Here is a 27,628-nt window from a genome sequence, read left to right as displayed (position 1 = left end):
CCATATAACATAACAAAAAATTAAATGGTAGACACAAAAAGAACTCATACACTGAGTTAGGTTTTCAGGCAATAGGTAAAATTTACCTTCTATGCCTATGTCCCTGAGGGCACTTGAACCTTTTGTCATCAGGAGGACAGCGGGCTTCCTGGGACTGGAAGGCAAGGTCATATTACCTACAGAGCAAAGCAGCAGGTGGGGGCCTCTGGTGGCATGCTGCCCCGGGGCATGGGGGGGGGGGCATTCGTAAAGATTCAAGCATGGTAAGACTGCCAGCAACGTCTTAGCTCAGCTCTCAATTCTAGGCCTACAGGGTTCTTTACAGTTTGCTTAGAATGCCAACTCTTTGCAGTCGGCAACTCTTAAAATCTTTAATGTTTTAAAATTATCACCTGGAGTCATCTTTCTGGTTTTAGCAGGAGGGCTGTGACCATGATGGAGACACCTCAACACCATGAGAGGGGCTTCCTCTGTGCTCTCAATAGGGAAGAAGCAACCTCCCTGTTTTCTGTCTTGTTGTTATTGAATACTTTGTAGTTTTATGACAGAAGCATTGTGTATTTTTAATTTATATTTAATGGTTTTCTGTTTTATATAAAGAGACTAGTTGATTTCTGTAAATTACCTGATTTTTCCACTTGTACAAACAGAATGCCATGGAAGGAAAGTTAGGAAATACTGGAATTATGGAACATAAAAGGATGATAATAAAAAGCATAGATTATAATTCATATACAGAAAGCGTACCAGAATAAGTTTTGTTAATGATCATATCTCATGTATGAAGAACATGCATATAGAGTCATAGAAATTATGGAAAGGATGGAAAACCTGGAAGCTCTTGGGGTGAAACACAAACAGTTTCCAACTACAAGATAGAATTGATCATTAAGCCATCTTTAGCTAGAAGTTTAAAAAAAAAATCATCTAATTGGAAGTATGTTTTCTAGTCTATAAATCAGGTTCACATCCATTTCCTCATTAAACTGCACTACATAGCTGGATGGTAGGGAATGTTCTCGCCATGCCCTTGAGAAAGAAGCTCAGAGAGCCTTGCTTGCATTTGGGTCAGCTCAGGATGAATGACGATGTCTTAATAAGCATCCTGCCTGGAGCTGTGCATATCATGCACTATTAGGACAATAGCCTCTTTGCTGAAGAGAAACTCCCTAAAGTTTCAAACTCCCCTATGAGAGGCAGGGGTGAGTAAATAGTCTAAAAGGTGTTAGTCAAGTTGGTTGTTTTAGTATTTGATCACTTAATATTTTAGCTAATCGAATCACTCTTCAGAAAAGGGAAGGTTTTCTATATAAGATAAAGACTGAAGACCAAATTTTCTATATTTTATTTAAAATTCTTAAAACAGAAATAGAGTTACCTTGTTGGGAGACAGAGAGGCTTACTTTTAGATCATATTGGCCACTGAGCAGGAGCCAGGTTCAAAAAGGGTGAAGGGAAGAACTCAGGTTGAAGGGGGCAATTCGATCCATAGGGTGGCAAGGAGAGAGAGCTCTTCAGCATTCACTGCATAAGTCTACCTACTTACCTAGCATGTGTTGCATATTTTGAAATAAACAAGAATATAAATAACAACTTTCTGAGTTCAAATCCTATAATGTGCAGGAGTTGGTCTCCTTTTAGATGAGATCACTGGCTTCACTTCATGTGACTTCTCTCAACATGGAATGTCTCGGGTTTCTTGAGACGAGATGGTGACTACATGTACCCCCACCCCATGCACACATCCAACCCATCTGTAAACTGCTTGTTTTCAGTCAAAGCTTTTTTTTTTTTCCTTTTTCATCTTTCTGCCAACATGCTCACCAAGAGCCATACTGAGCCAAAAAGAAAAATAAGAGTGAAAGGTGGGGCGGGTTAAGAAGGATAGGAAGCAGCCAGGCGTCGATCCAGTTGTCCTGATTCCAAGTCAAGAGAAATTTAAACACAATCTCTCCTTTTCATTTATTTTATTACGCCTTTTGATATTCCCTTTTAAAGTATTTTCTCTAAACTCACAATTGGAGAATGATATAATAGGATCATAGCATTTTAGCATTATAGGGACACTTAGATATTATCTAGGCCAATCCCTCTTTTGATAAATAAGAGGACTGAAGCCCAGGAGGATCAAATCATTTTTTTTCCATGGGATAGAGCTGGAAAAGCTCTAAGTTGCAAGGAGAATCCAGGCATGCGTTCCATCTCAACAAGCGACCTATCTACTGAAGGTGTGATTAAGAATGACCATGAAAACACTGGCAATAGTAAAAGTTTAAAAACATAAATTTCACCTGCTATTCTAAGCACCTCTCACGCAATGAAGAATTTAATTTAAAACTACCCTATGAAGTAGTTACTGCTACTATTGCACTTTTACAGGGAGGGTAATTGCTGCACAGCTGAATAAATTTCTCAATATCATTCAGTTAGCCAAAACCAGAGCCAGGATTCACTCCCAGGCAGTCCGGCCCTGGAACCCACATTCATGTCTACTCGGCTTAACTGACTCTCTTGAAAAATGGTCGTAAGGCTTACATAAACTTTAGAAGCCATATAACTTCTTGTATTTTAACTGTGATTTGCTTTAATGAACCAAAACATTAATTGGCTAAATTGCTGGTCCATAGATAGAACTCTTTCTTCTCAGAGTCTGAGGTTACTGAAAGGTATATTTTTTCAGGATCAACTATGAAAAAAAAAAAAAAGCCATTAATGGAAGAACACTGCTTTCTTGAAAAGATAACTTTTTAAATTGCTGCAATGAGAAAAGGCTGGCTCAGGAAAACTAGATAGGCATAGGGACGAAGCCAAATTGGAAAATACAGATCGGCACAAGCAAGTTGTTGATACTAAGAAATACAAACTGACACATGAGTCTCTTTAGGTTTGGGGTATATATCGCTAAAGCCCTACTCTCAGATTTCTCTTAAAAAATCCATGCCACCCTGAGGACTTCAATATACAGCAAAGCACACTCTGCTTGTTTTGAACTAGCCTCCTCTAGTTTTCCCAAGCGAGGTTTTCAGAGTGTTCAGTTTGTTAGTGACCAACCAAGGGAATCAGCACCAGGTGCCTCCCTGGGCTCTCCCTGGGCTCTCTCTTGATTGGTAACTGCCCTGCCCAGTGGGTCCCCACTGAAAGCTGACCAGCCTTAGCCTGCCAGTCTCCAGACGATGTGAGAGAGCTGAGAACTTTCTGTGAACTAACCCAAGTCAGTTTTCCATGTACAATGATCAGATTCTTTCATAAATGTAGACCGCCTTTGACAATACATAGGTGGAGTTATCTGCTCACCCCACAACCTCAAGATTAATAGTATACCGTAGAGAAAATAATTCTCAGAGAAAATTCTACCCGTAGGTACAAACATTTCTTAGATGGCAATTTCAAAAACATTATATATCCTGCTCCTTTAAGAGTGGTAAGGTTCTGGCCCTCTGTCTTTTTGGACACCCTGATAAGCACTTTGTGTGAAAGGTTCACTTGGAAGCTAGTAAAAAACATTCTGATGGCAATATCAGCCTTCCTTCTCACTGAATCCTGTGCCCAGTGCCTGAACTTAGGGGTGAGTAGGCAGTAGAAATAGGGCAAACCTGAGGTCTTCACGTGGGGTGCTGTGTTGGGCTGTGGGTTTGCTGGATGCGTTGCTCAAGGAAGGACAGACACTCAGAGTCCTTGCACTCATCATGGAAGAGCATAGATGCCTGTGCAATCTTTCTAACCAACTGAATGTCTTGACACTACTTATTTCACCAGTGAAAAATGACTTCTCTGCTGCTAATTAGTGATACTGGAATCATTTTCCTAGAAACCTCTGGAAGGCGGATTTTTGAGTGGGCAGTTCAAATGTTAACAAAACACCTGAGAGTGTGCTATTAATTTACACAGTATATATTTACCACATGTTTATATGGAAGTGTTTAAAATTAAATCACAAATAATATAACCACACTAGAAAAATCAGTGGTCCAGGGAGCTGCAGTGGTTGTAGATTTATGCCACATGTTCTTAAAGACAAACAATCTTCTTTTTTCCTCTTCCTTCTGCTCCCCAATCTCACCTGGTAAGCCTTAGAGCAGATTTTTGACTTGCCTCACTCCAGACAAACATTCTAAACACAGAAAGGTGGGAACACTGCCCATTTTACAAGTGCAAATAAAAGCTACCTGCCCCCAATGAAACACCTAGCTATAAGGGAAGACTTCAGACTATAAGACAAAAGTAAACCAGACAAGGAATGCAAAGGGATACCCCTAAATTGTTTGCAGAAAAAAAGAGAGCTAAAGGAATCAAAAGAGTTCTTTTATTCTCTTCTATTTATTCATTCATTCTAAAAAGTACTTACTCGTATTATGCACTATTTGCACTGTGCTAGGTACAGGGATACAGCAGAGGACAAGATATTCGAAATCTTTGCTCTCAAAGACTTTACACAACAGTGAAGAAAGACAATTTACACATGTAAATTTACATACACGCAAATAACTGTAGATACTGACTTGGACCTGATTGATAAGAAGAGGTAAAAATATGGAAAAGTCAGGAGGAAAACTATTCCAGACAAAAGAAATGAGATACATCCAATGAGGGTGAGGTACAGAGCAATTCAAAAATGAGGTCACAGAGGTGAGCAAAGACTGTTTTATAGGCCAGGGAATGGCACTGATACTTAATTCAAAGTGCGATGTGAAGTTACTAATATAAGGAGGGGAGTGATATGGTCTGACTTACTTTTCAGAAAGATCACTCCAGCTGCTGTACAAAGAATGAATGATTGAGGGACTAAAGCAGAAGAAAGGACAGTCAGGAGCTGTTCCATAGTTTAGACAAAAGATAGTGTCATCTTGGAGTAGGGTGGTAGAACTGGAGATGGTGTAAAGATAATTTTTGAGGTAGAACAGAAAAGACTAGCTGATGAATCACATGAGGGCTGGGAGGGAAAAAGAGGAAACAAGGATGACATTGAGGTATTTTGTTTCTTTCAAAACCTTGAGTTTCATGGGATTTAAGATGGCTGACTAGAGATGTCAGATGCCAATGCTCCTCAGAAAGAAGAAACAAAGTTACAGTGAATAATCATAAGTTGAAGAGCCTATCAAGGGAAGAGTGCTGGAACCTAGTGAAGACCTCACAGGAGAAGTTGGGGCAGAGCAAAAGAAGGAAACAAGAGGCTGGAGAGACTGGTTGGAAACCCTGAAGGACCTGTTACTTCATCAGAAGGTAGGTGGGAGTGTTTTGGCTCCCCTCACCCCTACAGCAGACCACCAGTATCTAAACCGTCAGAACCCGAACACCCATGTGAGCAGTGATTTGAGGACTTCTTGAGGGCAGTACACCAGATCACCAACTTCTGCCAGATCACTCACCAACCCCGGGACCTCGGTGGCAGTGGCAGGGCACCCTACTGAGGCACAGCCATCAAAGTCCTGTGTCCTGCTCAGTCCTTTTGTCTCCACATCACCAGAACCCCTGCAGACATTCCTCAGTGCGTGCTCAGGCTATGGAAGCTGTACAGGGCTAGGTGGACCCAAGGGAGCTGAGGGTTCTGAGTGGTCCAGCCCTTGGGGAGCAATGCTCCTAAGGGAAGGGAGAGTGCAGCACACCGAAGGAGCTCCTGTTGGGAGAAAGGAAACCAGAACGTGTGCTTTCCTAGCCAGAAAACTCCCTGCTTGTGGGCTCTGAGTGGCAGCATCTCTTGCAACTGAGACAAAGGCATTGTACTCAGCTCTGCAAAGGAGGAATACAGTTCCATCACAGCAGCCAAGAGGCTTCTGTGCTGGGTCCCTGACAGCTGCAGACACAACCATAGTGACTACCACAGGAAACTGGCACAGGTACGCTGGAGGATGGCTTTTCTAGCACTTTAAGGGGCAGCTGCAGCCCCACTGATGCTGTGCCCACGAGGCTGGGCTGTCATGAAAAGTGAGACCCCCACCCTCCACATGGTGCATCAGTGTTCTTGCAGTAGAGAGCAGAAAAGCTGAAAAGCTGTGTGTTTTAGGCTGAGGGAGGAGGGTCCGCACAGGGGAAATTTTGGTGAAGTAAGGCACCTGTGTCTTTTACAGCTCTCAGCTACACTGAAGCCTGGAGATAGTGTCTGACCAAGCTGAGTGTCCCAAGCACCAAGATGAGGACATGACAGGGAAATGGATCACATTCCTGCCTGATCAGGCCATGGAATTCAATACTATGTGCATCTGTATGCTCACAAACCAGAAAACCTAGAAGAAATGTGTAAATTCCTGGAAACATACAACCTCCCAAGATTGAACCAGGAAGAAACAGAAATCTTGAGCAAATGAACAATGAGTAGTGAGACTGAATCAGTAATAAAAAATCTCTCAACAATAAAAAGCCCAGAACCAGTTGGATTCATAGCCAAATCCTCCCATACATACAAAGAACTGGTACCATTCCTACTGAAATTATTCCCCCAAATTGAGGAGAATAGAATCCTTTCTAACTCATTCTAGAAGCCAATGTCACCCTAATACCAAAGCCAGGTAAGGACACACTAAAAAGTAGAAAACTACAGACTAATATCACTGAAGAACATAGCTGCACAAATACTCAACAAAATACTAGCAAACCTAATTGAACAGCACATCAAAAAGCTAATACACCATGATCAACTAAATTTTATTCCAGGGATGTGAAGATGGTTCAACATATGCAAATCAGTAAATGTGATGCATCATAAACAGAATGAAAAACAAAACCATACAATCATTTCAATAGATGCAGAAAAAGCATTTGATAAAAGTTAGCTTTTTTTCTTGATTAAAAAACCCTCAACAAATTAGGCATAAAAGAAACATAACTCAAAATAATATAAACCATCTATGACAAACCCATAACCAACATCATACTGAATGGAGAAAAGTTGAAAGCATTCCCTGTAAGAACTGGAATAAAACAAGGATCCCACATTCACCACTCCTATTCAACATAGTACTAGAAGTTCTAGCCAGAGCTATCAGGCAACAGAAAGAAATAAAAGGCATCCAAATTGGAAAATAAGTAAAATTATCTCTGCTGATGGTATAAGCTTATACCTAGAAAACCCTCAAGACTCCTCCAAAAAACTTGTAGATTTGATAAATGAATTCAGTAAAGTTTCAAGATATGAAATCAATGTACAAAAATGAGTTCCATTTCTGTATACCCATAACAATCAAGCTGAGAACGAAATCAAGAAGTCAATCCCATTTACAATAGCTACAATAAATAAAATAAAATATCTAGGAATACGCTTATCCAATGAGGTGAAAGATCTCTACAAGGAAAACTACGAAACATTGATGAAAGAAATAATAGATAACACAAACAAATGGGAAAACATCCCATGCTCATGAATTAGAACAATCAATATATTTAGAATGACCATACTGCCCAAAGCAATCTAAAATTCAATGTGATTCCTATCAAAATACCAATTTCATTTTTCACAGAATAGAAAAAAAATCCTAAAATTCATATGAAACAACAACAAAAAGAGGCCAAATAGCCAAAGAAGAAGAGCAAAGCTGGAGATATCATATTACCTGACTTCAAATTATACTGTAGGGTATAGTAACCAAAACAGCATGGTCCTGGTATAAAAGTAGACACTGGAGCAGAAAAGGGAACCCAGAAATAAAGCCAAATACCTGCAGCTAACTGATCTTTGACAGAGTTGATAAAAATATACAGTAGGGAAAGGACATCCTACTCAATAAATGGTGCTGGGAATATTAAATAGTTATATGCAGAAGAATGAAAGTGGACCTCTATCTCACCATATACAGAAATTAACTCCGGATTAGATTTAAATGTATGACCTAAGACTGTTAAAATCCTAGAAGAAAACTTAGGAAAATCTCTTTGGGACATTGGCCTAGGCAAAGAATTCATTATTAAGGCCTCTAAAGCAAATGCAATCAAAAGAAAAATAGACAGATGGAACTCATTAAACTAAAGCTTCTGCACAGCAAAATAAACAACAAACAGAGCACAAATGACTCACAGAACGGGTGAAAATATGCATCTGACAAAGGACTAATATCCAGAATCTCCAAAGAACTGAAACAACTCAACAAGAAAAACAAACAAATAATCCCATTAATAAGTGGTCAAAGGATATGAACAGACACTTTTCAAAGAAGACATACAAATGGTAAAAAATCATATGAAAAAACGCCCAACATCACTAATCCTCACAGAAATGCAATTAAAACCAAGAAATACCATCTCATACCAGTCAGAAAGGTTATTATGACAATATCAAAAAACAAAAGATGTTGGCAAGGATGCAGAGAAAATGAAACACATACAACATTGATGGAAATGTGAATTAGTACATCTATGGACAACAGTATGGAGATTTCTCAAAGAACTAAAAATAGAGCTACCATTCAATCCAGCAATTCCACTACTGGTTATCCACACAAAGGAAAAGCAATCATTATACCAAAAATATACTTGCACTCATATGTTTACTGTAGGACTATTCACAATAGTCAAGCTATGGGATCAATCTAAGTGTCCATCAATGGATGATTGGATAAAGAAAATGTGTATGCATATGTGTAGATACATATATACACACACCCCCATACCATGGAATCCTACTCAGCCATGAAAAATAATGAAGTCACATCTTTTTCAACAACATGGATGTAAGTGGAGATGATTATCTTAAGTGAAATAACTCAGAAACAGAAAGCCAAATACTGCACGTTCCACTTGTAAGTGGGAGCTAAATAATGTGTACTCATGAACATAGTGTATGGAATAATAGACATTGGAGACTCAGAAAGGTGGAAGAGTAGGAGGGGGATGGGAGATGAGAAATTAGGACAATATACACTATACAGGTGATAGTTACCTTAAAAGCCCAGACTTCACCACTAGAGAATATATCCATGTAACAAAACTGTAATTGTACCCTAAATCGATAAAAATACAAATAATAAAACACTTTGAACAACTGTTGAATCACAGAGGAAGAGGCCACCTTAAGACCTGATTTTACTACCTCCTAAATTCTAGGTATTCCCATGCCCTGCAAATCCTCCAGTTTATGCCTCTATCATCTCTGACCTGGCTGTCAAAATTACTCCCAACTGCTTCCAACCTCACCCTTCTGCAACCCCTCTCCTACCATTGTGGCCATCATTTCATAACGAAATCTGTTCCTTGTATACAATGGTTCCTCTCTGCCTGTAAGATAAAATTCAAAAGAGCAGCATACAAGGCCCTGTCTTATCTGGCTCCTGCCCACCTCCCAGGCTTTCATCTCTCATCATGTGTTTCTCTCTCACCTCTACCTCACTACATCCTTTGATAAGGCCTAGCAAGATCTTTACACTTCCCAGAATACCCCATGCTGTCTTTACATTATCTTAATTAGAATGCCCCCCTTAGCACCTCATCCATCTGGAAAATTCCTCCTTTTTCTGCTAAGAGTCAAATGAGTTTCCCCAAAGCCTATCTCCTTCAGCTAAGTTTTCATTGCCATTGTACCTTGTATATACTTATGTATAGCTCTAATACAACACTGCATTGCACTTGTAAGATTTTGTTCACATGTGTCTCTCTTTCTCAGATGATAAACTCTTTGAGGGAAGATACCTGGCATTTTTCTCTTTGTATACCCATATGCCTTTCACAGTAACTTATACATAGTAAATGATCAAAATGGTAACTGTCATCAGGCAGTCATCTTTCCTCTGCATAAATACCTATGCCTTTACAGACGATGAACTCAATACCTCTCAATAGATCCATTCCATTTTCTGTGCATCAAACAATGATGAGGCCAATGAATTCTTATTGACTTATCAGAAATCCAACTTTATAAATTAATCAGATTACTTAAGATTTTCTTTTCTTTGGTAAAGACAAGCCTCAGATCCTTCAATGTAATTATGTACAGGTTTTCTAGAGTTAATTGAAAATATTACCAATCATTTTTCTTTAAGTAAATGAACAGATTTCATTTAAACATTTGTTTGCTTGTTTTAAGTTACAGCTTCAGGAGATTAATGCATATAAGAATAAGCATAGGCAATATTTTATAAGAAAGAGAAAAAGTGTTGTAAGGAACAAATGTGATAAAGAAAAGGCTTAATCCAAACGCTCTATTAAAACATAGAAAAACACACTATAAGCTAAAATACACTTATTAGGATTTTTTTTCTGAAATATTTACTGTGATCACTTTTTTATAAGTCCTATTCTGCAGACAGTGAGACTGCCTCAGCTCAGCCACTCTGCTCTACCAAAGAGTTTTTGAAGACCTTCCTGCAGAAATTACATGACCTATACTCAGATGTGTTTTAAATGTATCTGCCTGAATATCAGTTTTAAAGAAATGAAAACTATTTGTCATTTCAGAGAAGCTGGTATCTGTTCTCTACAATCTCAAGATAAGTAAAATAAACATTTCTAATCTGTGCATACACAGGAGTCAGACATTGTACTTTGGAAGACTTTTCCTCTTCTTGTAGAGATGTTTAAAAGTGTTTATAATACATTTGCTTATTTTAAAAAATAATAGAAATGCTGAGTGTATTTTATATTTTCTATCTTTTCATATTGTTTTCATTAATACAGAGCCTCTTCTACATAGTCTACAGCAAAACACTGCAATATATTTCAAAGGGTTATTTCTTTACCAGAAATATTTTTATCATATAAAAATGTTTTTTTGTCAGTGAATCTCAGAATAAAAGGCCTATAAGCTGTTTTCAGTAAAACATACTTGTGCTGTCAAGTTTCTCTTGCTGAGCATATTTAGCCCTCCCTTAATGACATGTTGAACAACCTTTCTGTACATCTAAAATTGTCAAAAAGAGCATGCTATGAAAGAGATGGGTGTGACAGTAAAGCTGCTTCTTGAAATGGTGGGGTGGGTAAGGAAAAGATCAGCAAAAATGACAGCCTGATTGCCATTTCTCTTTGCAGTCCTCACCTCTCCTGTGTGGCCATCCTCGTGTGTCCTCTTGTCACCCTTTCTCTCTCTCTCTCTCTCTCACACACACACGCACACTACACAGAGTGCCGTGAAAACACCAAACTTTCTCAGCATGAGCTTGTCCTGGCTATCAATTTATTATAAAAACAGAGAAAACGGTGCAGGCTGGGGAGTGGGTGGCTCCTGGGATTCTTACTTCCATAAACTATTGATTGTCACTGTTGAGTTCTGCTCTCCTCTGTTAACTAAATAGAAAAGAAATTCTCGAATGGGATAAAACTAAGGGTCTCATTGCCCTTTTCCCCTCCATTGCAAGCTCCATCTTATGTAATAACATTGACTGTTGAGAGATAAAACAGAGAGGGAACATATCTGTACAAATGCAGAACCACCCATCCTGGTTTCTGGAATATGGTAGGTATTCCCCCTCCCAGTGAAGTTCCCTATTGCCTCAGATGCGGAAAAATGTAGAAGGAAACTGTCATATCAAGGTTCTGTCTCTTCTGAGGGAGTCTCTTCATATCTATTTCTCTGCATTCTTTTTTTTTTTTTTTTTTTTTTTTTTTTTTTTTTTTTGAGATGGAGTCTCGCTCTGTCGCCCAGGCTGGAGTGCAGTGGTGCCATCTCAGCTCACTGCCAGCTCTGCCTCCTGGGTTCACGCCATTCTCCTGCCTCAGCCTCCCGAATAGCTGGGACTACAGGCACCCGCCACAAGGCCCGGCTAATTTTTTTGTATTTCTTTAGTAGAGACGGGGTTTCACCATGTTAGCCTGGATGGTCTCGATCTCCTGACCTCGTGATCCGCCCACCTCAGCCTCCCAAAGTGCTGGGATTACAGGCATGAGCCACCGCGCTCAGCCTCTGCATTCTATGACATTACTATATTTTTATTATATTTATTTTTGTTACAGTTGTTTGATAACGTTAAGTAGATAGGGCAGAAAGATATAAATGTTAATAGAAAAACATTTTAAAATTACGTAAGAAACAGAAAAACTAGACCGGGCATGGTACCTCATGCCTGTAATCCCAGCACTTTGGGAGGCTGAGGCAGGTGGACCACTTGAGGTCAGGAGTTCAAGACAAGCCTGGCCAACATGGTAAAACCATGCTGAGGTGGGAGAATTGCTTGAACCTGGGAGGCAGAGATTGCAGTGAGCCAAGATCACACCATTACACTTCAGCCTGGGTGACAGAGCGAGATCCTGTCTCAAAAAAAAAAAAAGAAGAAGAAACAGAAAAACTACATAAACACAAACTATATTATAATATTATTCTATTTTTCCAGTTAAATATAAAAATGTACTCAGGGTCAAGAAGAATTAAAAGAATCTACACTTTCTGAGGAAAATAAAGACAAAGCAACCAACAAAGCACAATGTAATTGTGAGAAGATGCAAAATATAACAGTTCAGGTGGAATGCACACGTGACCACATCTAGTACATAGTTCTTTTATTCTGAAGTCAAGAACTTACTGAACGTAATCAAAGAAAAGACTAAGTGAAGTCATTTATTCTATTGAACAGCATTTGGAAAGAACCAAATAGCAGCAACAATAATAACTAGCATTTATTTAGTACTGCTTTGTGGCAGGGACCATACTATATATTTTTCTGAATCCTTAAAATAACTTTGCAAAGATGGTATTACTACTCTCGTTTGACAAATACATAAACTGAGACTCAGAAAAGTTAAGTAACTTGTTCAAAGTTACACACTTAATAGATAGCATAGGAGGATTCAAACCAAGCTCTACTTTGAAAGCCTTTGAATCTTTGATTAAACAAGTGACTTTCCATTAGCCCAGATCAGGATTACAAGATTAAATGTTTAGAAAGGCTATGCAGGCAATAACAATGGGAGTAGCAGGTTGGTTGTAATTGTAATAGGTAACACAATTCAGCTCTGGCAAAAGGCCTGTGGCCAACCGGAAAATACTTGTACCCCTTTACAAAGGGCCCGTGATACTCAGCTCCAACTGACTGTTACCAGGATGCAATGTATTGCATTACCAGGATCTGATATTAGAGGAATTTTCCATTATTTGGAGAAATTAGAAATTCACACTTTTATGGAAATATTCTATTTGTAGATATTGGTATAAATACAGCTTGCCAATCAAACCACATTAGTACCCTAAACATCATCTGTCCTAGATATGTTCTTAAAACACCAGAGTCAGCCTGCTGGTTATGGAGGCACAATCTATTCAGCACTATGGGTGGGCAATGAATGATCTATGGACGGCTGGAAAGAAATACTAAATTCCTTTCAATTAGTATGAGGCTCAGAGTCAGGCAGTAGAAACAACTCAGTAAGACCAACATGGCTCTAAGTGTGGCCCAAAATAGACCATAGACAGCTCACTCTGAATCTTGCTTGTGCATTTCACAGACTCTTGCCTGTATTCCTTCAGGGGCCATAGACTTCATTATATCACTTATAGGACCCAATTACGAGACATCTGAATGCCATTTTTATCAAACTTACTGAGATGCGCCCTGTACACTCTACCTTTTCATTTTATCACTGACATTTCCATCCAAGTACTGGAAATGTCTCTAATGTTGTTCTGACACATCAAAGCAGATACAGCAGTCTTTCATTTCTAAACCTCTGGTCAGAGAGAACCTTTGAAAAAGCTCAACACTAGGTGAGCCCTCTCTACTCCTCAATAAGAGGAACACTTCCAATTCTCCTGAGACCCTATCTGAATGGGCTTAGAAACTTACTCAGATTCCCATCAAAATGAAGAAGCTCTGTCAAGTTCCCCAATTCTAGACCCAAACCTGTTAAGATAACAGAGGATCATACTGACTTTGGGGATACACATCAGTTAAAGAACAATGTGGCTTGTTTATAATACAATATTCCTTTTTTTAAAGGTTTATCCAAACTGCTCATGCTAGACGTTGTATTTCCTGGTTCTTTACAAGGCTATAGAAAAATGAAAACACACACTATCATTAAAAGATTTATTCCAATTTTCCTAGACTCTTAGCAGGCTCTTACTAGGAATGTACATCCTTAACTTTGTTTACATAGCACAATGGAGACCACAAGGAACTAGACAATCTAGGCAAGCCTATTTGAGTAATTGCTAATTGAGTAAAAAGCTCTCATAGAAAGAATGTTATATGTATCATATGTTGCCAAGATACTAAGCCACTCTCATAACATGTAAGATGGGGCACTAAATTTCAGCATATTTATCCTTACCTGCAAGTCTTCTTCTCTTCATATTCAGATCCATGACATTTTTGCAAGAAATCAGCCTTGCATACCTCTTGTTGAAAAACAAAATACAATGCTTCCCACTCATTTTTTTTTTGAGTTAGGGTTTTTTTTTTTTTTAATTTTAACTATTTAGGTTCTTATTCATTCAGACTAATTCCAATTTATGCCTAATTTTAATAGTTCGGATTTATTTTATATATTTGAATCTATCACAATATTGTCAGAGAAAAATTTCTTTTTAGAAATATACTGAGGGCCGGGTACTGTAGCTCATGCCTGCAATCCCAGCACTTTGGGAGGCCAAGGCAGGCAGATCACTTGGGGTCAGGAATTTGAGACCAGCCTGGTCAACATGGTGAAACCTCATCTCTACTAAAAATACAAAAATTAACTGGGTGTAGTGGTACGCACCTGTAATCCCAGCTACTCGGGAGAATGAGGCAGGAGAATGGCTTGAACCTGAGAGGTGGAGGTTGTAGTGAGCCACAGTCACACAATTGCACTCCACCCAGCCTAGGTGACAGAGCCCTCTCATTAAAATAAAAGAAGAAGAAAGAAAGAAAGAAACATACTGAGGACTTTCATGATACCATGTTTATGTTCTTCACCAATGTGGTCTACAGAACTTGAAGTTCATGTCTAAAAAAACGAAATGTTAATCTCCATTGAATCATCAGCAGAACTTAGAAAGTGCCTTGCTATTTTCAATGTCTATTCTCTTCTCACGTTTTATTTTACGCAGAAACTTCTCCTTTGTAGCAATTTACTCCTGAAAATGTCCTAACCCTTAAATCTGAAAGGGACAATACAGTAACACCCTACACTGGGGTGATCATTCATTGCAGTTTTTACCAGGACAATCCTGGTTTTCACCTGCTGTCATGGTATAATTGCCAGCAGTGCCCCTTTCACACCCTCAAGTGTTCCAGTTTGAATGATTCATTAAATGGCTACTATACTGCGTGCTGTGACCTTCTTCTTCACAGCCCTCTGTAACTTGTGGGTTAATAGGAGCAACTTAAATCAATGTGTTAACATTACGCTCAGTATAATGGAGGTCAGAAAAATTACTTAGAAATGCTTGCTTTAAATAATGTACAGTGTGTCTCTCTATGATCAGAAATCCTTATGATAAATAGTTGCTTGAGTTTAATTTCAAAGATTATGTTTTCTTCTCTGTAAATAAATTTGAAATAATTTTCTAGTTGGTAAATGAGACTACAAAACGATGTACACTTATTTTTTGCTTTGACTGCCAGGAAATGAAGCCTAACTTTTTGCAAAAGTAATGCAACTTATATAAAAAAAGAAATATTTTGTAGCTAGAAGCATCTATTATCCTCTCTGCGTCTTTCAGATACGTGCTGTGCTCTTTGATCCATATGTACCTTACCTTTCACTATCATCCACCTACATGTTCTTTTCGAAGTTGGTCAATATACATTTTACATTGTGTAACTTCCCCCCCAAATAACTAAACTTCTCATTAGCCCTGTAAGTTCTAATTGAGGCAAATTAAAAGATGTACTAGAGGTACCATTTAATGTTCCAAACATGATGAATTTCCATAATATCATTAAGAAGATGACACCAACTCTCAAGCTGAAGTAATGTGTATTTGAATCATCCTAAACCCCTAATATACATTTCCCTCTTTCCTGTCCACATAAGAATCTGGCGGAAACACGGAGCATTACTATACAAGAAGGCATTAGACTGAGACTTCAAGTATGACAACATGACCTAATTCAAATCATGAAGGAAACATGTTGAACATTCTTGCTCACAGCAGTCATTCAACTGTAAGAAGAGTCTAGAGTTCTATCCTAAGTCAGGATGGAAAGCAAATAAAAGGGAAGTCCAAAGTCTCAGGTGGAAAACACAAAAATAATTAAGATTGAATTCTGAAATAATTCTACTGAGATGCACAAGGAGAGCTTCCAATTAAACTTGAAAGAAATAATATTAGCAAAGCCAGAAACCCACCTGAGACATAATCCTTCCTCTGAAAAAAAAACTACCATGTCAATAATGGCTACCCTTTTGGGTGCTTGCTATGTGTCAGACATAGTTGCCAGCAATTTCCATGGATTAAATCACTTACTCTTGTTTCATTAAATCTAAGCTACTACTTAAGCTAGTCTGACAAATCGCATCATGGAAGGGGGTATGTGAGCATGTTCTCAGCAAGTTCAGGCTACTGAAAAACATTAGGCAAGTTAACTATTCTTTAGAGTTGATCTAATATTTGATAAGTAAGTTGAAAGTAGATACTTAATCTACTTTTAATCCTGGTACTTTCATTTAAAAAGTCTTTAGAAATTATCCAACGAGACACACTGGGACACATTTTCAGCACTTTGCTGACCTTTGGGGACTTGCCAATAATGAAACGAGAGTTCAAAATCTAAATAATAAAATTTAATAGTGCACTGTTGATACATTTTAATCTAAATGAAACTTCCAGAACATTTATGGGCAGACAGTGACCAAGAGTCATCTTCAAGTGACAAATAAGAAGGAGCCAGCATGTGTAGAAAACTGTCTATTACAGAAGAGTCAGCACAGACATCTCTTATACATTTAGCCCAGGTCACCTTTTTTTTTCTTTTTTTTTTTTGGAGATAGTCTCACTCTTTCTCCCAGGCTGGAGTGCAGTGGCACGATCTTGGCTCACTGTAACCTCTGCCTCCCAGGTTCAAGCGATTCACCTGCCTCAGCCTCCTGAGTAGCTGGGATTACAAACATATGGCACCATGCCTGGCTAATTTTTGTATTATTGTTATTATTATTATTATTTCTAGTAGAGACAGAGTTTCGCCATGTTAGTCACGCTGATCTCCAACTCCCAACCTCAAGTGATCTGCCCACCTCGGCCTCCCACAGTGCTGAGATTACAGGTGTGAGTCACCATGCCCAGCCCCAGGTCACTCTTTGATCCTACTCATAAGCAAGTGATATAATCTAACCATTTCCAGGTAACAAATCAGAGAAATTATATTACAACAACAGTGTTGTTTCCTTCTATCTTCTCAATTAAAAACATTCGAATAATTCATTAACTTAGATTTTAGAAATATTAAATTATGTTAATTCATAAAGGCATTATTAACTAATGGAAAGAGAATATTAACTAATATATATTAACTAATATTCCATATTATTAACAAATGGAATAAGAATAATATTGTCTTATTCATTTGAATATTGTGTTATTCATTTGAAAGTTAAAAACCAACCAACTTTGGACATATCCTCGAGATAATGACTATCACAAACACCTGCTTAGGTGGCCTTAAATAAAGGTACAGTAGCTCTAATAGTATGATACTAATGTTAGATTTTTTTTACTTTTATATAATTATAATGTCGATTTAAGTCGGTATGATTATTAATCATTTTATAGCCTTTCTGAGTTTTAGTGATTTAGTCATTCTACTCTATAAACAATAAAGTTCATAGACCAAAATACATCATTGTAATAGGTAGACAAGTATCCACAGCCACTAAAAGTGACCTTGGCATTATGTTTATTTTCTAAAATTTCAGCAACGTAATGGTTTCTCTACATAAAAGTGAAGACTGCTTTGGCTGCCTAGAGCAATCACAAATAATTTTACCCAGTAAGATGCACAATCATCCCACATTATAGTTATTAGGCATTTTTATGAGTACAAATAAACAAAATGAAGCAGAAATCAGTATTTCTTGGCCTCTTTAGTATCATATATATTTATATCTACAAGAAGTACTTATGCATTTATCAAGGCAATTTTATAGAGAAAATTACTCACATTCATGAAATAGGAAATAAACTCAGGGACAATTCACCCAACAGATCAGTGGAAATCAGAGATCAAAGTCATGATACTGTACTGAAGCTTGAAGACCACCCTGATCCTCCAAGAAAAAAACTTCTATCCTAGAAAATCTGTTTATATGTCTAATATCCCTGAGAGTTTGAGGCCACATCAATATATCTGGCCTTCTGCATGAATTCGCTGTGAGTTTTAGTAGAGATGCTGAAAACAAATCTGGTGATAACGTAGAGGCAGCACAGGAGAGCAGAAAAGAGTCCTCAATGGCTTAGCACATAAGATATGTCCACCTGTTCCTGACTGTTCTCCAGCTTGCTAAAGGCCCTTGGGTAAATTATTCAGCCTTCCTTTCCTCAACTGTGAAAGGAAGAGCTTGAGCTAGATAATCTAAGACAGCTCTATGCTTTTTGTTTTATTTTGTTTTTTGGGTTTTTTTGAGAAAGAATATTTGAATTTGCCAAAAATGCTTATATTGCTATTTCACAGTCAGATAAATCATTCTAGAACAGACAGGCAAGCAGTTCATCCACTACACTTTAAACTAAAAGGTAGCTATAGTGTGACTGTCGTGAGCTGTGTGAGAAATAAGAAACTTTACTTTTGATATAGATGCTGTGTGAATTTGGGCAATTCATTTTCCCACTTTGAAATTCAGCTTCTTTGTCAGTAAAAACAGTCTTGAAAAGATTAAGTGAAATAATATATGTGAAAGCATTTGGTGAAGTATAAAACGCTACACAAACGCAAGGTGATTTGTTATATGCATGAAGAGATATCACGTTTATCAATAATCCTGCTAACATTCAGACCACTTCAAGTCTAACCAGACACCCAAATACCTCTCTGCCTCTCTCATCCACATACAAAATACAACTGCAGTGACAGCAGCACTAGAGTTTTTGATTTAGAAAGAAAATATTTCGACCGGGCGCGGTGGCTCAAGCCTGTAATCCCAGCACTTTGGGAGGCCGAGGCGGGCGGATCACGAGGTCAGAAGATCGAGACCATCCTGGCTAACACGGTGAAACCCCGTCTCTACTAAAAAAATAAAATAAACTAGCCGGGCGAGGTGGCGGCGCCTGTAGTCCCAGCTACTCGGGAGGCTGAGGCAGGAGAATGGCGTGAACCCGGGAGGCAGAGTTTGCAGTGAGCCGAGATCCGGCCACTGCACTCCAGCCTGGGTGACAGAGCGAGACTCCGTCTCAAAAAAAAAAAAAAAAAAAAAAGGAAAGGAAATATTTCTGCTTTTACTATGGGATATTTGTTTTCATCAACTTTGACACCTTAATCTTCTTTTATTATGTTAAGGATTTAAGTATTTTACCAGTACCTGCTTTTGTCTGATGAATTTGTTTGCAAATGGCTAAACACTTTAATTGACAATTCTTTTTAAACAGCCAATGCCTTGTACAACTATTATTTCTTGGCTTTTATGCTGAGTAATTTGACAGCCATTAACATTTTTTGCTTTATTTTATGGAAGAGTTTCACCTGCATTGTTATCATTAAGTTACAAAATAATCCAGCAGTTCTAGAAGCTCCAAAAGAGAAGCACCAAATTAAATGATAAGCAATCCCACTAAGAAAATGAATTTGTATTTATGATTTTAGAGCCCATAACCTACATATTAGCTTCAATGAGTAAAGCTTCAGATACTACCGTTAATTGATATAAACACCAAGCCGGGAAGCTGTTACTGTCCTCACAAACTTCACCAAGGCAACACAGATGGACTACTGTTTAAAGAAGTCCACACATCTTTTTCTTTCTCTCTCTCTCTCTCTCACTTTCTCTCTCTCTCTCCTCCATCCCCTCCCCCCACCCCGCCCCAGACAGAGTTTTGCTCTTGTCGCCCAGGCTGGAGTTCAATGGCTGTGCGATCTGAGCTCACTGTAATCTCCGCCTCCCGGGTTCAAGCAACTCTCCTGCCTCAGTCTCCTGAGTACCTGGAATTACAGGCGTCCGCTACCACGCCCAGCTATTTTTTTGTATTCTTAGCAGAGACAGGATTTCACTATATTGGCCAGGTTGGTCTTGAACTCCTGACCTCAGGTGATCCACCCATCTCAGCCTCCCCAAGTGGCATGCGCCGCCATGCCCAGCCTCTTTTTTTTTTTAAATAAACAAGCAAAAAAGTCCATCTTGCTCTTAGGTCCAAAAATTCTACTCTTGCTACTCTCAGGAGTCTGTTTATTACCTGCTCCAACAGGAAAGCTGCATTTACATTAACTTCCCCTTCTTATTTTCAGGAAGTTCCAGAATTTAGAGACTGACCTAACTAGATATGAGTGAAGCTCATTTAACAGATGCCTTTCCGTTCTGGATTTGAGGAATCACATCATTCTGAAGCATTCTCACATGCATTTATGTATCAGTTAACCAATCGCTGAGATTAGGTCTGCCAGGTTTCTCTTAGGGTTAACATTTACTGTAGTTGTCTTACAGTTACCTTCAGTGAATCCTTCCTTTTAGGATCCAGTACTTGTAATCTGCAGTAGTTAAAATGGGGTTTAGGACTCTGGATGGAACCAGAAAAGGACTCTGGATGGAAGACTGCTCATCTCCTGTTTATTCCTACCCAAAGAGAACCCTGCTTTGGTGTTCTATAACATAAGTACAGTAGTTGCCCCTTATCCTGGGGGAAATACATTCCAAAATCCCTAGTGGATGCCTAAAACTACATACCAAACCTTGTATATACTATGCTTTTCCTATACATACCTATGATAAAGTTTAACTTATAAATTAGGCACAGTAAGAGATTAACAACAGTCACTAATAATGAAATAGAAGAATGATAACAATATGCCAGCAACACTACTCTTGCACTTTGGGGCCATTATTAACTTCAATAAAGTTGACTTGAACACAAGCCATGACAGTTAATCTGATAACTGAGTTACTAAGTGACTAATGGGCCAGTAGCATAGACAGTGTGGATACGCTGGACAAAGGGGTGGTTCAGGTACTGGGCAGGATAGGGCCAGACACTGCGAGATTTCATCACACTACTCAGGATTACATGAAATTTAAAACTTATGAATTGTTTACTTCTGGAAATTTTCATTTCATATTTTCAGATCTCAGCTGGCCACAAGTAACTGAAACTACAGAAAGCAAAACTGAGGAAAAGGGGAGACTACCATAAACATATATGTGAGTTGCTGTGTTACACAGGTTAGTTGAGATCAAATGTCATTGTAGATTTTTATTCATCTTTTTCTTTCGTCTTAACTCTGAGAACTTAAAATGGCTTTCTTCTAAGCCACAATCTAAATAACTTGGATTTAGAGGGCTTTTTTGTGCAGCATAAAATATACTATGTACCAATAATTTTGTATGAAGACATATTATATGTTTATTTTTATATTTTCTGACATCCCCACTAGAATATAAGTTCCACAATGGCAGAGAATTTTTATCTTGCTCACTGGTGTTTTCCCCATCTAACCAGTATTTGACCCTGAGAAAATACTCAGTAATATTTGTTTAATAAATAGATGAATGAATGAATCCCAAACAAGGCATGATGGGCCTCATTTACTGCCAAAGGAATGGCCAATTTATTTTTATTTTTTCTGTTTTATTAATTTGTAATAGGGGAAGCAACACAAAGATGAACCACATTTTTGGAAAGCTAATAATCTACCCTCCCTATATTGCATTCTCCCTAAGGAATCCAATAGTAATATACTTTTCTATTCCTTTCTCCATGTTCACAGAAATGTATACTAGTACCTAGAGATTGATTTGCTTCCTTCCTTCCTTCCTTCTGTCCTTCCCACTCTTTCTAACATTTACTCTGAAGTTCCTTTTTTCCTACTCACAACATGAGTTCAAAATAAATAGATAGAACACTGGTCTTCCTAAGGACTAAGTAAAGAAATAGTTGAATTAATATAACCATTCTTTTGGTAGACATTCAGGTTGTGTCTCAACTGGTGTCACTATAAACAATGTTTATATAAATATTTTTGTAAATAAATACTTATAGAGAACTGGATTAATGCCTGTCAGGTATGTTATCAACACAGGATTTCTGAGTCAAAACTATGCAAACTCATTGTCTATTATATGAGCTGCAAGTATTTTTATGAGGTTCATTATTTTACCTTTTATTTGGTTTATGCTATTGTTGAAGACAACTCTCCATGGGTCTTGGATTTCATATGTCTACTGAGCAGAGGCACTGACTGCCTTTGCCCTGCACTATCTTTACACGGATGTTTGTATAGAGAGCAGCCATGGAAAGCAGAGATCGTACCTCCCTCTAAATAATAATAATAAGCAGGCATGCTTACTGTCCATTATAAAAATTTTAGGGTCACTAAGCTCAGGACATCTCTTCTGTAACCTACTGTGTTTGCATGTGTTACCTGACACTCTCCATTTCACCATGTGGGAACTGGGGCTTAAGAAACAGGCACAAGAACATGCTGATCCATTAAGTTGTGGGAGGCCCTTTAGCCTGAAAAATGAATAAAATCTCCACACTTCATGGTTCTATATAGTTGTGCATGCTTTAAAAGATTAATACTCCAATATGTATATCTTTAAATCTTCCAAAGATCTAATGATCTAATTTTGGTGGTCCTTCACACTCCATATATAATATATATATATATATATGTTCTGGTAAATTTTATTCTAACTTTTTTTTTTACACTTAAATATTTAACATAGATTACATTTTTGCCAGTTGTGAAAGACAAGGTTCTTAGCTTTTTCTTTTCCACATGACAGCAATCTTTATTAAATAAATTGTCCTTTACCCATTGAATTAAAAGTTTATCCTTACCATGTACTGACTTCCCATACATATTAATACTTGACTCCATTTTGGTATATTTTAGTCTTCACCAGTCCATTTATGTAGATTCTCCTGAAAACAGAATGATGTTTTGATTATAGCAACTTGGTATACATTTTAATTTTTGTTAAGGCGTAACTATCTTCACTATTTTATTCAAAATGTTTTGGCTATTCTCCAAAATTTATGCTACTATATTTGTTATTTAAAATGAATTTTACCTATTCCAAATCCATTGAAATGCTGAGTGGAATTACATTAAATTACATAATGTTCTCAGAATTATTGCTATTTTTGTGACATTAGAGTTATTTTATCTAGACATTTACTGTTTGGGTCTTATTTAAGTATGTTTGTTATATTTCATAATTTCCTTTTATAATCAAGTACTTATATCTAGGTGGTTTATAATTTATTTTTCTTTGGATCAGGATACATATAGACACATATACAAATGACTTTTACTCCAAATAATCTTTACTAACTAGATATTGCTAGTTAGCACAAAAGCTATTAATTTATATATTTTAATTCAGTAATCTTAACAATTTCCTTAATCTGCCTGAGAGTTAATAAATCCTCGTGTGTAATTTCATTATTAGCAGATAATTTTTTAAATTCTTTTCACATATTTATATCAATTTTCAAAGATCTATAAAATATTTTGCCTCATTATGTTAACTAAAATCTTCAAAACACTACTTGAGTAATAGCAGTGATAAGCAGCTATCTCTGTATTACTTATTACATTATTGAAAATAATTTGAGGCCGGGCACAGTGACTCACACCTGTAATCCCAGCACTTTGGGAGGATGAGGCAGTGGATTGCTCGAGGCAAGGAGTTCAAGACCAGCCTGGGCAACATGGTGAAACCCCATCTTTACTAAAAATACAAAAATTAGATGGGCACAGTGACATGCACCTGTAATCCCAGCTACTCAGGAGGCTAAGACACAAGAATTGTTTGAATCAAGGAAGTGGAGGTTGAAGTGAGCTGAGATCATGCCACTGAACTCCAGCCTGAGTAAAAGAGTGAGACTCTGTCTCAAAAAAAAAAAGAAAAATATAATTTGAGCTCTTTTAAAATATAATATTAACAGTAGATTTTATGATTTCCTATCATGTCTAAGTAATTTCCATATGTTCTTATTTTATAAGCTTTTATGAGGAATAAATGAATTTTACCAATGCTCATCTGACATCTTACAATATAATAATTATAATTCAAATTTTTTGGTATAATACATTTTACATGTGACTTAATAGTGTTAAATCTTGTAAACTGAGTAAGTTTCCCCTAATCACAAGTTAGTATCATTTTAAAACATGGATTAGCCAACATTTTATTTAATTTTAATATCTATATTCATATGTAAAAATGATCCTTAGTTTTCTTGAGGATACTGTACACAGCTTTGATGTTAAACTTATGCTGGCTTCTTAAAATGAACTGGGAAGGTTTCAATTTTTTCTGTTCCTTGGATTATTTCAATAATATACGAATCACCTTTTTTAATGCTTAGAATGCAGTTACAAAATAATCTCAATCTAATACTTCAAAATTTTTAGATTCTAATTGCCTTTCAAATATATCTTTTGGTTATTTGTTATTTGGTGTTTTCAACTGATAGTTCAAAGGCTTTAACACCTATGACATCAAATGAAGATCTCAGGAGGTTTCCTCAAGAAGATTGGTAAAATAAAGGAGAAGGAAGGGCTAAGTCCCACAGGGAAACCACCATTAGATAGTTACTTCATTAGCTCACACTGCAAAGAACCACCTTTCAAACACGGATGTGAGTAACCGCTGGAAGCAACAGGACCAAAAAACTAAAGGATTCAAATTGTTGAAAACAGAAAAGAACCTTCATTTGCTCTCTTCTCGAGTATTCCTCCAACTGAGAAGGATAGGGTGACTCAAAATGGCCCTATTCCATTTTCTTTGTCCCTAAATCTGCTTTGCCCTAGTTAGGCTTCATTTTAAAACAAGGTCAGGAAATAAAATAGTACTTTCCTTTGCAGAAGCAATATTTTTTAAAAACATCTCATGCCAGTATTTAGCTCCTAAATATATTTCTCTAAATTTTTCAATAAGCATCTCCTCTCTGGCCTCTATTCCTCACACCAGTTAACTTTTCCTCTTTTCCTTCTCATAGTCTTTGGTGGCTTTTTTATCAGGCAGCTGAAATGTATCCCCTGATGTCAGTTATTTCCTATGTCACTGGGTTTATAATTTTATCTTTGCTTCTCTAGCTGACTATTTTCCCAATTCTCCATTAAGCTACACACCCACACCAGGCATGGGCTTCTTTCCATTATGCACTTACAGTTACTTTGAGTCACCAGAAGTACCCTCCTAAGAGCACACTAACTCTTCCCAAAATGATTTAATTGCTTCTGATGCAATCTTTGGGCCTCTTCCTATCCTCATCAACATAAAATCTGAATCTGTTGTTGTTTCAGAAAGTAAACCACATCGAGCATGCTGTACCACCAGGAGATGAGATGTAGAACAGTAACTAGATGATAAAGACATTATCATCAAGCTCAAAAATACAATTAAATCACATCAAAGATTATCAGGAACACTGTACTCTGTTCTCCTTAGTCTCAGCACACTATAAAAAATAGGTCCATGCTTTATGAGAAAAGGGCCTTTGCATTTTGATCTATGTTAAAAGAAATAGACTGCTCAGGCTGATAGGACATAGGTTATTGGAATTAAATTCTAAATTAACATAAATTGCCATGCCAACTCCCTATGGTAGAATCCAAGAAATTGTTTTTTAGAAAATTAAATAATTTCAATACAGTAGAGAACAATAATCTTTTTTTTTTTTTTTTTTTTTTTTTTAGAGACGGAGTCTCACTCTGTCACCCAGACTGGAGAGCAGTGCCGTGATCTCGGCTCACTGCAACCTCTGCCTCCTGGGTTCAAGCAAATCTCCTGCCACAGCCTCCCAAGTAGCTGGGACTATAGATGCATGCCACCACGCCTGGCTAATTTTTTGTATTTTAGTAGAGATGGTGTTTCACCATGTTGGCCAAGCTGGTCTCGAACTCCTGAGTTCAGACAATCCACCCACCTGGGCTTCCCAAAGTGCTAGGATTACAGGCGTGAGCCACCACATCCAACAATAATCCAATTTTTGTAATTTATCCTTTAAGTCTAAAAGAAAGAGAATTAGAGGTCTTCATGGAAATAGTGTATATTTTCCAGAAAATAAACAAAAAGACCACAATGGAAATCTTTTGAAAAGAATAACTTACAAGAGGATAGCAAAGTATTTCTCATGAAGTCTCTGCTATTTAACTATATCTCACCTTTACTGTGATCACTCTGACCTTCTGCATTTGAATTATGTTTCTTGGACTTGGTACAAGTGCTAGAGAGACTTACTGAGTCCAGATATTCAATGTGTCCCCCCACATGACTAAGCTTCCTTTGCAGTGAAATCGAGGCCACATGACTTGGTTTGATGAATGGGCTGCGAGCTCCAGTGTCACTTCTGAGCTAAGTAAGTCAGAAGCTGATATGCTTCCTCCATCCATCTCTTCCTATGCTGCTGCAACCTAAAAGGCCACGGGGCAAGAGCTCAGCATCACAAGATTCAGTTCCCTGAGTCACCTGGTGGAGGAAAGCCTCTGCCAACCCACAGGCCATATATGAGTTAGAAATAAATTTCTGTTGACTAAGTTACTAAGATTTGGGGCTTTAATCAGTTGCAGTTAGCATTAATTACCCTAAATAATACAATGCATAATCATAAAATATTAGGGCAGTAAGGGACCTGAGAGATCGCCTGTGCTAGTGTGTTTCAAACTTTAGATTGTGTTTTTCAAAGGAAGATTTTCATCAGGTAAAATTAAAAAAAAAAAATTAGAGATAAAAGTGAAGCTGTTTTCTTAGTCATGGTGGGGGATCTGCTAAAGCCCCAGCCTTGTCTCTGCCCCCTGCCTTATCTCCACCTTCAGGTACCAAATAGTCTCCAATGTCCACAATTGCATAGGTACACACAGTAAAGCCACTTGCAGGACATGGCTTGAAAGATACGAATCTAGGTCAACTCCCTCAGTTTGTGGAAGTTCTAGGGGCTTACACGTCTTACCTAGATAGGTTCTTTTTCACACATAAAAAGCAAAACCAGGGCAATTTTTTTTCTGTGGGGTGTGTGTGTATGAGAGTGTGTGTATGTGTGTGTGAGTGTGTGTGTGTGTGTTTGTGTGTGTGTGTGAATTTTGACAACCTACATCAGAAGATGGAAGTTTGAATCTTCCAGACAGTGACGTTTTTGAGAGAAAGTGTTGCAACAATGGCTTGTCATACTGGAAATCAGTTTGGTATTATTTTCAAGAGCTGAACAATCACATAGCTCTTATGATCCAGAAATCCCGTTCTTAGAAATATATCCCCAAGAGAATCCCTTGCACATGTATAGCAAGACTTATGTTCAAGACTATTTTTAGCAGCACTGTTCACCACAGAAAGAACCTATTGTGAACAGTGTTTTTCCTTGGGAGACTTGATGACTATGATGTGGTATATTTTACGGAAAGTTAAATTGAATAAACTAGCAACATGCAAAATATGATGAATCTTAGCAAAGTACTATAAAAATTAAATCCCAAAAGATTACATATAGCATAGTATCCTTTTCCATAAACAGCAAATAAAGCAAGTATGTGCATACATGTGTGTGTACATGTACACAGGTAATATACATAATACTTATACAAGCAATGAAAAAATATTTCACATTTCACATATATACAAGCAATGCATATATATTTCACAAATAGAA

At 37.6% G+C, this 27,628-nt stretch overlaps 1 protein-coding gene across 3 annotated transcripts in view; it reads right to left on the bottom strand.

Annotated features, from left to right (window-relative positions):
• Nucleotides 1-27,628, bottom strand: part of KCNN2 (potassium calcium-activated channel subfamily N member 2) — a 447,618-nt gene that overhangs the window by 238,012 nt on the left and 181,978 nt on the right. For 2 of the 3 annotated variants that reach the window (XM_017895037.1, XM_017895038.1), the window contains exon 2: nt 22,814-22,897. The exons of the other annotated variant lie outside the window; for it this stretch is intronic. The gene's annotated coding sequence lies outside the window, so the exon portion shown is untranslated. The remainder of the gene's footprint in view (nt 1-22,813; nt 22,898-27,628) is intronic. 3 annotated transcript variants of the gene reach the window in all.

This window comes from Rhinopithecus bieti, unplaced genomic scaffold (genome assembly GCF_001698545.2).
Source record: "Rhinopithecus bieti isolate Rb0 unplaced genomic scaffold, ASM169854v2 scaffold_25764, whole genome shotgun sequence".
Taxonomy (NCBI): Eukaryota; Metazoa; Chordata; class Mammalia; order Primates; family Cercopithecidae; genus Rhinopithecus; species Rhinopithecus bieti.
Note: the sequence above shows the minus strand (reverse complement) of the source record. Positions and strands in the feature narration are given on the sequence as shown.